Source organism: Triticum aestivum, chromosome 6B, assembly GCF_018294505.1.
Source record: "Triticum aestivum cultivar Chinese Spring chromosome 6B, IWGSC CS RefSeq v2.1, whole genome shotgun sequence".
Lineage (NCBI taxonomy): Eukaryota > Viridiplantae > Streptophyta > Magnoliopsida > Poales > Poaceae > Triticum > Triticum aestivum.
The window spans coordinates 195,392,347-195,402,619 of record NC_057810.1 but is presented as its reverse complement, the minus strand read 5'-3'; the positions used below and the strand labels follow the sequence as shown (position 1 = coordinate 195,402,619).

Below are 10,273 nucleotides of genomic sequence, written 5' to 3'. Positions count from 1 at the left end.
GACTTTGTGTGGGTGGTTGAGGGTTTTTAGGCGACTTGGTTCGACCATTGAGGCGACACTAGGCCGCCGAGGTAGGCGATGTGCGCCCCACCTCCCGTGTTAGGCGACTTGGGTTGGTGTTCAAGGGTTTTTAAGCGACTTAGTTCGACCGGTAAGGCGACACTAGCCGCCTAGGGAGGCGATTTTTGGTTGGGTGGTCGATTTGTATAGGCTCGGATAAGAAAAAAATCATAAAACGAGAAAGAAAGAAAATGTGGAAAAAAGAAAGTAAAATATGGGATAGGGGTGCCCTTGCGTGTTATCCTGCTATGGGCACTTGATTTTGTGAAGTTTCCAATCTGCAATCTGCACACTTGACTTGCTGTAATGCCCCTCCTAGTTTATTTTGATGCCCTTCATGATTTTGTTTGCATTTTCTACTAATGCCTTGTCCTTGAACGTCCTCGCCGAGTCCGGTACCTCGAATCGCTTGTCCCTGATGTTCAACACCATTAGCCAATAATGCCCCGTCTCCTTTGGATTCTCCTTGTCCAGAATCTCGAGTGTCGGAAATGATACCTGGTTGATGAGAGTGGGTGAGATGGGACAAAAAAAGAAAAAGGATAAAGGAAGCATGAAGAAAACCGCATTGTCGTTTTTTCTTACTGATTCACATCTGCTTAGCCTCCTGGTTTTGTTGTCAAAATGTTTGTCTATGTCGTTCCTTGTGAAACTATTGTTCTGGAAGAATGTCTAGCAACGCATGGTGATGTAAAAAGAAGAGAAGTGGTAACATATTAGTTGTTGTGCTTCTAGGATAAAAAACAAAAAGAAGATCAAAAAAGGGATAAGGGGGAAAATTCTTACAGCTACTCGTAGTGGCATTAATCTCTTCTATGGCCTCAGCCCTGCTTCCCTCAATGCAATAATTGCCATCTTGGCCACCATGTTGTCCATCTTTTGTCCAGGTGCCATCGATTGTGCAAGTTCATTGCAGCTGGTGTAGAGCGCGTCATAGTTTATGATTGGCTTGCTGTTTTGAAATTTGGCATATACAAATAAAAATAGAAAAATATGTTAGCTCTTGTATTGAAACGAAGCAATTAAAAAAGAAACCCCATAAACCAGGCCTAAGAAATATTGGATTTCCTTACCTAGTGTCGGCTTGCGTTGTGTGGGTCACACTATACTCGCACACAACATCATAGATGTCGCGAGCTTTCTTTGAGAAGTAGAATGGATCTATGTTCTCTAGGCGTATGTATGGCGACCTGAGTTGTGCTGGTGCCCTTACAACTCTCCGCTCGTGCCCAACCGCTGCTGGAGTTCTTGATGAGCTAGCGACATTTTCTGCGTTTGTGGTTGCTGTGACTGGTGTTTTTGAATTTTGATCGTTGATTTGCCTTCCATTTCTTAGCCTCTCCTCCATCTCTAGCCTCTCCTTTTCTTTCTTCAATGCAAATGCCTTTTCTGCCTCGTAGCACACTTTTTGTAGATCCTCCGGGTCCAAGCCCCATTCATCTCCGCTTTCTGACATGCAGGCATCTGGGTTGCGTGGCTTCAGTTCTGTGAATTGGCCTCTGTCGGTGCCCTCATCTTCATGAAAACTTATGTTAAGATCGAAAGATGGACAGTATTGTGTTGCTCTGACTGGGTGGTTGGTGTAGCTTGATGGTGTGAAGACAGGGTTTGATGAGCTAGCTTGTGCCTATTGCATTGCTTGCTGCTGCGCGAGTGGCCCCAATAGTAGCTTCTCCCTAATCGTAGCCGTTGCCAACTGTGTTGCATGGGCTTCCCTAGGATTGCACTGATATGGGTGTTCCCCCGTTCTTTTGGCTGCTAGGGGCTGGGCACGACTTGCTTGTTGCAGGAGTGCTGGAGCTGACCATGTATGGAACACCAGTGGCTGGACTTGGTGTGTGTGCAACTGCTTTATGATGCACAAAACAGTCGAGAGGTGGGGCTGATGATATTGGGGTGACATCAAGTATTGTGATTTTTTCACTGCCCTGAGATGTGTTGCCCTTGTGCCCATTTTCTACTGGTCCATCTATATTTGCTGTTGTGTGAGTTTGCATTCCAAACCCATTGGTTGCTGTGTGACCCTGCTAGTTTACCTTGCATGCAAGATTTGCATGGCTGCTATCTAGGGACTTGCCTGCCTTTGCACCCTCCCTAGCCGGCTTCGTCTCGGGTGCTGACTTCTGTTTGATAGTCACGTTTCCATTGTTCCTCGAGGGCAAAATTTTGGATCTGAGTTCGTTTCGCTTTGAAGTTGTGGTCCTTGGGGAGACAAAATCATTAGAGTTGTTTCCGTTGTACCTTGCTTGTCCATCTTCCCCTGACTCTGAGGTTGGCATAAACTTCGCATTGTCCTCCGGGATGCCCCCATGATGCTCGTACTCTTCGATTCTTATGCCTAAAATGCATGCAGCCCTACGACGCTTTGTCCTGTGTGAATTGCTCCTAGAGTCCCTCGCATCCTCCCTATCCAGATTGTCGATCTCTTCAATGAAAATACCCATTCTATTCGACCATTTTGAGCACAATGAGCTAACCATTGCAGCGATTTTCCTCTTCTTCTGCATTAAGATGCATTTTCATAGCAAAAAACACACGAAAAAGAAATGTTAGGAAAAAAATCATGAATCAAAAAATAAAGCCGGGTGGTGTTAAAACCGAAGAAGTATTATATAGGAAAAAAGAAACAACTACTGAAAAAATTTATGCATATGTGAGCATAAGAGATAGGAGCGAAACTTTGTTTTCTGCTCTATGTTTTCAGACGTAGGCAAAACTACTGAAAGAAAATTTGAGAGGGCTATGCAACTTCACTGTAAAAAACAACTGAAAAGAAAAATGGAAAGCTAGTGAAATTGTAAAATAAGAAGCTGGAGAACATACACTTATTTTGAATGTGGGTGGCAACTTTGAGAAAACAAACTTCTCGATCTCCTCATACCCAACAAAAAGACTATGCATACGCCCGTTGCTTGTGTATCTTGGCTTCATCTGGTGTGGTGAGTGAAAAAAGCACATTAGGATAGTGTTGTTAAGCAGAAAAGAGAAAACCAAAACTGCATAAATTAGGCTAGTGTGTTGCACCTGCCTGAACTAGTCAGGTAACATTGTAAACAGGACAAAGGAAAACAAAAAACTTGCTTTCAGAAAAGATCGATGAAAAAAGACTCACCCTAAGCTTGCTGTATCCTCCTTGGGGGCTTTTGTCTGCCTTTGCGACTAGCCCTATACGTTTGTTGTCCCATGCCTCTACCCGGACTGGGAAATCTGGTACTACGATATCTACCACTAGAGAAACTACATATAACACCTGTTTTGCAGACACAAACACAAAATAAAAGCTGGTAAAAATAAGTTAGGAATCTGTATGGGTTAGCCTTTCTCTTTTCTGCTATACTATACAACCAAACATAAGTATGAAAAAAGAAAAAAAGAAAAAGAAGGAAAAAGAGCCTAGCAGGTGGTACTTACGACCATATGGTGCACACAACAGTTTACAACCTTCTTCTTGTTGCTACCCCCTAATGAAGCTTTTATCTGATTCACTATGAATGCACAGAAGTTGAGCCTCTTTACTTTCTCTAGGTCGGCGACTATTGGGTAGCATCGAGCGCTGACATGTAAGCTCGTTGTAGGGCACATGAAGGTACAAACTACCACAATCATCCAGGCCCTCATGAAGTCATCGTCTAATCTCCCATTCATCTCTTTAATCATAGTGCAGACGGTTGTTATCTCGGGGGCGCACCCATTCTGAAAACCGAACCTGCTATTTATGAAAGATATTGCTTCTGTATCCCACCCGTAGAACACTTCCTCCCCTGAATTGCAAAGACCCAAGGTGTGGTGGACGCTTTCAGCTGTTACGGGGATCTCGCCCCTGCCTGGGACAACGATGCACTCGCTATCTGGGTCGTAGATCTGCATTACCCACCTGCTGAGGTCTGCGGGCATTGTTGTTGCTTCGATCTTCAGTATGCCTCCCAGATGGTAAGTTTCTATTAGATCCTTCTGCCGTTGGTCCAAGCTCTTGTTTAACTTTACTAGCCTTGCTGGCGATGCTCTGTTTCTACCTTCCTGAACTTGCTTCTTCCTAGGATGCCTATGGCCTTGTATTACTCTTGCAGCTCCCTGTTAAAAGCGACATCAAAACACAAAGAAAAAAAGGATGATTCTCTCTGATTCTCTGCCGAAAGTCATTTTGAAAAAAAATGTTCAGTGGGGTGTGGGCAGGTACCTTGCCATTCTATTCATCCATGGAGTCCTCCATTTTTTAAATCTGTCGTATGACTGCTGATGAAAAAAGAAAATTCAGTTGTTGCCTTGCCTACATTCGAAAAGGTAAGAAAATGAGTTAGAAGAAACTGACTACATTTTTGCCTACTCATCTCATATATGATTCCCACAAAAAAACACACAAAATTGCCTATTATCTATTTTGATGCCCCTACTAAAAAACAGTGTTTATTGCATACTGATCTATGTCTAAATTGCATACAGAAACCATAGTAATGTCCTACATCAGTATGAAATTCACTTTTGCCCCTTTGTTCGACACTACTTTTGCCCCAGTACATCAATATTGTTGCCCCCCGTTCATCAGTACTATTGCCCTAACAAAAAACAGATGTTGCTTATGAACACAAAAATGTTGAACACATATGTTACAGTGTTTTCATTGCTGGGAAAACATGCTGACCACAACCCATACTACCTTATACTACAGTATTGCCTACTGAAACATAGATATATTGCCTACTGAACCACAAAAAATTGCATACTGAACCACACATGTGCTGGCAAAAAATTGCCTACTGAAAATTGTGCCTGGTTGAGTGCGTCTCCTTCCTCATATCACCCGTGCCATCTCCCTACCCCTCCTCGCTTGAGCCTTGGGCGCCACACCTGAGCTGAGTGACGAAGCCATGTACCTAGGGTAGGGTCACGGACCTGTCCAAAGTACCCTACCCAAGGACCTCTCTAGAAGAAACTACCTTTCAGTCGACCTGGAAGGATTCCACTCGACGGACTCGAAGATAGTCAACCATGAAGACTCATTCAACCGCCAGAAGATCTAAGGTCACTCTACATCCAAACGGTCTGTTATTAAGTAGTCTTTATGGCCATGATATCACTTTATGTAAGGCATTATCAGTAACGTCTGGCCTTTATGTACATTGAACTCTCTGCTACGTGGGCTGGCTGGGGTCCTGGCGCACTCTATATAAGTCACCCCCCTCCACAGGCAGAAGGGTTTGCACCCCTGTAACTCTCACGCATATAATCCAGTCGACCGCCTCCGGGCACCGAGACGTAGGGCTGTTACTTCCTCCGAGAAGGGCCTGAACTCGTAAAACACTTGCGTGAACAACTACTCCATAGCTAGGATCTTGCCTCTCCTTTAGTACCCCCTACACTACTGTCAGACTTAGAACCACGACAGTTGGCGCCCACCTTGGGGCAGGTGTCTTAGCGATTTATTGGAGAAGTTGCAATCTTTTCCGATCGCCTTCATCATGGTTTCAGGCGGAGTTTTGGTCGAGGGCCGCGAGATCCGTCTCGGCACGCTCACGTTCATCGCCGACGACTCTGCCTGGCTTTAGGAGGCTCCGCTCGACCTCGACGCGCTCCCAGTCCATGGAGTGATGCACTTTCGCGCGTGCGTCCGCAGTGTCCTCCTGCGGCAACCAACGATCGAGTATCGACCGGTTTTTGTGTCATCCTCCCTCCCAGCTTCCCGCTGGTGCAAGCGCTCCGGTCGGTCGAGGCTTGAGCGGTGGGTGAGGCACGCGGTGGCTCGCCAGTCGACCACCGCCCAAGTCGCGGCAATCGAGCCCGACAAATCTCTCTACGGCCTGCTCGACCTGTCGACTGGCTCCGCAGAGACTGCATCCAAGTGCGACAGCAGTGATCCAGCGGTGGAGGTCCTAATGGTTAATGGACCACACGGCCCCCCGGCTTTTCTGGCGCTGAGGGAGGTAACGGCGGAGGCGATCCATCGCATCCCCATGAGGAATACCTTCCCGAGCCCCTCAATTCGCTGCAGAGGGAAGAACTTCGCCGCCGGAACAAGGATGCCCTTCATACTCCTATCGTTGGAGAAACCCCTGAGGCTCGCGCCTTGGAGGACGCGCACTTGGCCAACTTGGCTGAGCGCACTCGGCTGGAGAACCTTCAGTGAGCACTCGACGAGCGTGCGCGACAACGAGTCCCTGACTCCAGTCGACGTCAGCTCTTTCCACCTCCGACTCAGGTATATCAAACTCCGATTCAGAATTTAGCAGCTGCAGCCCGTATAGCAGAATCAATTCAGCCTTCCCAGTCAGAAGCTGGCAGAGGCTTGATGAAGATCAGAGATTTGCTCTGGGCAGCAAGAGATGAAAATTCAGCTGTATCACAGTCGCGGAACAGGATTCACAGCAAATCCGTGGCTGCGAATACGGTCCAGTCGGCTCATAGCCCCAGATCGCCCCCGAGGCGTGAAGGGCGTGGAGACCGGCACGATCAGTACATGAACCATGAGCAGTATGATCACCGATTCGATCGCGATGATCAACATCGAGTGCCCACCCCTCCCCCTAGGGGTGGATCCTACGTACCTCGACAGCAGGATGATAGACGCCAGCACAGTGGCGGACAAAGAATTCCAGTCGACCCCAGGGAACCAGGCTTTGATGCGAGATCCATCATCGTTCAAGGTCTGATCGACCGGAGCAGAGCTCACAGAGAGGGTCACGACAAAGATGTACCCACCAGCAGCCGAGTGCATGTCTCCGGACCAGAGTGTTTCAGTAGAGCCATCAGAGCCGTAGTGATTCCCCCCAACTTCAGGTTGGCGACTGGAGTCAGTAAGTTCAACGGTGAGTCTAAGCCCGATACTTGGCTTGAGGACTACCGAGTGGCTGTCCAGATGGGCGGCGAAAATGATGAGGTGGCCATGAAACATCTGCCTCTTATGTTGGAGGGGTCAGCCAGGGCATGGCTGAATCAGTTGACACCCAGCAGCATTTACACGTGGGAAGATCTCTCCCGAGTGTTTGTCAGAACGTTTGAAGGAACATGCAAGCGACCAGTAGGACTGATGGAGCTGCAATCTTGTGTGCAGAAGTCGAATGAGACTTTGAGAGATTACATCCAGAGATGGATCACACTGCATCACACAGTAGAAAATGTGTCTGGTCACCAAGCGGTCTGCACCTTCAAGGAAGGCGTTAAGTACAGAGAGCTAAGCCTGAAATTCGGTCGAACCGGAGACATGTCTCTGAGTCGAATGATGGAGATAGCCACCAAATATGCCAATGGTGAGGCAGAGGATCGGCTCCGGAGCGGCAAGCACAAGTCAGTCGCCCAGGAAACCGGAGGAGGGAACTCCAGTCGGAAGCAAAAGCGAAAAGCTGAGCCAGCTGCTCCTGAAGAAACCTTGGCCGTGACTCAAGGAAAGTTCAAAGGAAAGCCCAAAGGACCTTGGAACCCCAAGAAAGTGAAAGATAAAGAGGGAAATGACGTGATGGATTTGCCGTGTCACATCCACACGAAGAAAGATGAAGAGGGTAATTTCATTTACCCGAAACATACCACTCGACAGTGTCGACTTCTGATACAGCAGTTCCAAGGCAAACAACCCAAGGATAAGGAAAAGGAGTCAGACAAAGCTGAGGACAAGGGGGATAGTGACGAAGAATACCCTCAGGTCAATTCTACTCTGGTGATTTTTGCTGACGTTGAGAGCAAAAGTCGACTGAAAGTTATAAACCGAGAGGTGAATATGGTTGCTCCAGCGACACCCAATTATCTGAAGTGGTCTCAGACGGCCATCACATTCGACCAGTCTGATCACCCGACGCACATAGCCACCCCTGGGAGGCAAGCTCTGGTGGTCGACCCAGTCATTGAGGGCACTCGACTGACTAAAGTGTTGATGGATGGCGGCAGTAGTTTGAATATACTGTACGCTAAGACGCTGAAAGGGATGGGCATTCCGATGTCCAGACTCAGCACAAGCAACATGAGTTTCTATGGAGTCATTCCTGGCAAGAAGGCCGCATCACTCGGCCAGATTGCTCTGGATGTGGTTTTTGGTGATTCCAAGAACTTCCGCAAAGAAAAGCTGACATTTGAGGTTGTAGATTTCCAGAGTGCCTGCCATGCTATTTTGGGCAGACCAGCTTATGCACGTTTTATGGCTCAACCATGTTACGTGTACCTCAAATTGAAGATGCCTGGCCCTAAAGGCGTGATCACTGTTACTGGTAATCGCAAGAAGGCAGAAGAGTGCTTCCAGAAAGGCTCAAAGATCTCTGATGCTCAGATGGTGGCAGAAGAGTGGCAGGAACACCAGAGGAATGCAGACCCGAGTGATTTGTTGCGAGCCAAGAAGCCCGCTATGGAATCAGGGTTTCAGTCATCCGGTGAGACAAAACCAGTTCACATCCACCCGACTGACCCCAACGCTGCTCCGACTCACATCTCCACAACACTCGACCCCAAATAGGAAGAAGCGCTCATCTAGTTCCTCCGTGAGAACTGGGACATCTTTGCATGGAAACCTTCTGACATGCCAGGTGTACCCAGGGGGCTGGCTGAGCATCGTCTGCGAGTCGATTCAAAGGCAAAACTTGTCAAGGAACATCTGCGATGGTCCGCCATCCAGAAAAGGAAGGCTATTGGCGAAGAGGTGGCTCGGCTCTTAGCAGCAGAGTTTATCCGAGAGATTTACCACTCCGAGTGGCTCGCCAATGTTGTCATGGTCCCCAAAACGGACAAATCACTTCGCATGTGCATTGACTTTAAACATATCAATCGGGCCTGCCCAAAAGATCATTTTCCTCTTCCCCGCATCGATCAAATAGTCGACTCGACTGCGGGATGTGAGCGACTGTCTTTCTTAGACGCCTATTCTGGGTACCATCAGATCCATCTGTATGGACCCGACGAGATCAAGACAGCTTTCACCACCCCATTTGGGTGCTTTTGTTATGTCACCATGCCATTCGGCCTCAAGAATGCCGGAGCCATGTTCATGAGGATGATTCAGAGGTGTTTGCTCACTCAAATCAGTCGGAATGTGGAAGCATACATGGATGACATTGTGGTCAAGTCACGGAAAGGTTCCGACCTGCTGACTGACCTTGATGAAACATTTGCCAACCTCAGGAGGTATGATATCAAGCTTAATCCATCCAAGTGCACATTCGGAGTTCCTGGCGGAAAGTTACTCGGTTTTCTCGTTTCTGAACGGGGAATCGATGCAAACCCAGAGAAAGTGGGCACTATACTCCGAAGGAAACAACCTGTGCGTGTGCACGATGCTCAGAAGCTTACTGGTTGCTTGGCCGCTTTAAGTCGATTCATCTCTCGTCTCGGTGAGAAGGCATTGCCTCTTTACCGACTGATGAAGAAGTCAGACAAGTTCGAGTGGACTCCTGAAGCTGACACAACATTTGCAGAGTTAAAAACCCTGCTTTCCACCCAGCCGGTGCTTGCTGCCCCGATCAACAAAGAGCCTTTGCTGCTTTACATTGCAGCCACAGGACAAGTCGTCAGTACAGTACTTACGATCGAGCGGGAAGAAGAAGGGAAAACCTTCAAAGTTCAGCGCCCAGTATACTATATTTCCGAAGTCCTGACCCCATCAAAGCAACGATACCCTCATTATCAGGAGCTTGTATATGGGATTTATATGACCACGAAGAAAGTTGCTCACTACTTCTCTGACCATACCATCACAGTCGTCAGCGACGCCCCCTTATCAGAGATTCTGCACAACAAAGATGCAACTGGTCGAGTGGCAAAATGGGCGATTGAACTCCTTCCCCTTGATATCAGATTTGAGGCAAAGAAAACTATCAAGTCCCAAGCAATAGCAGATTTCCTCGCCGAGTGGACTGAACAACAGTTACTGACTCAAGTTCACTCGGAGCACTGGACTATGTTCTTTGATGGCTCTAAAATGCTGAATGGTTCCGGTGCCGGGGTAGTGTTGGTTTCCCCCCGAGGAGATAAGCTCAGATACGTACTCCAGATTCACTTTGACTCCTCCAACAACGAAGCAGAATACGAAGCACTTTTGTATGGGTTGCGTATGGCCATTTCACTCGGCGTCCGTCGCCTCATGGTCTACGGTGACTCGGATTTGGTGGTTAACCAAGTGATGAAGGAGTGGGACGTCAGAAGCCTAGCTATGACTGGTTACTGCAACGCAGTAAGAAAGCTGGAGAAGAAGTTCGAGGGGTTAGAGCTTCATCACGTACCCCGACTAAAAAATCAAGCAGCT

The 10,273-nt window shown here is 47.8% G+C and overlaps 1 pseudogene; it reads right to left on the bottom strand.

Moving 5' to 3' along the window:
- Positions 1 to 375: 375 nt before the first annotated feature.
- LOC123139086 (uncharacterized) lies at positions 376 to 3,954 on the bottom strand (annotated as a pseudogene).
- Between the last annotated feature and the right edge of the window lie 6,319 nt (positions 3,955 to 10,273).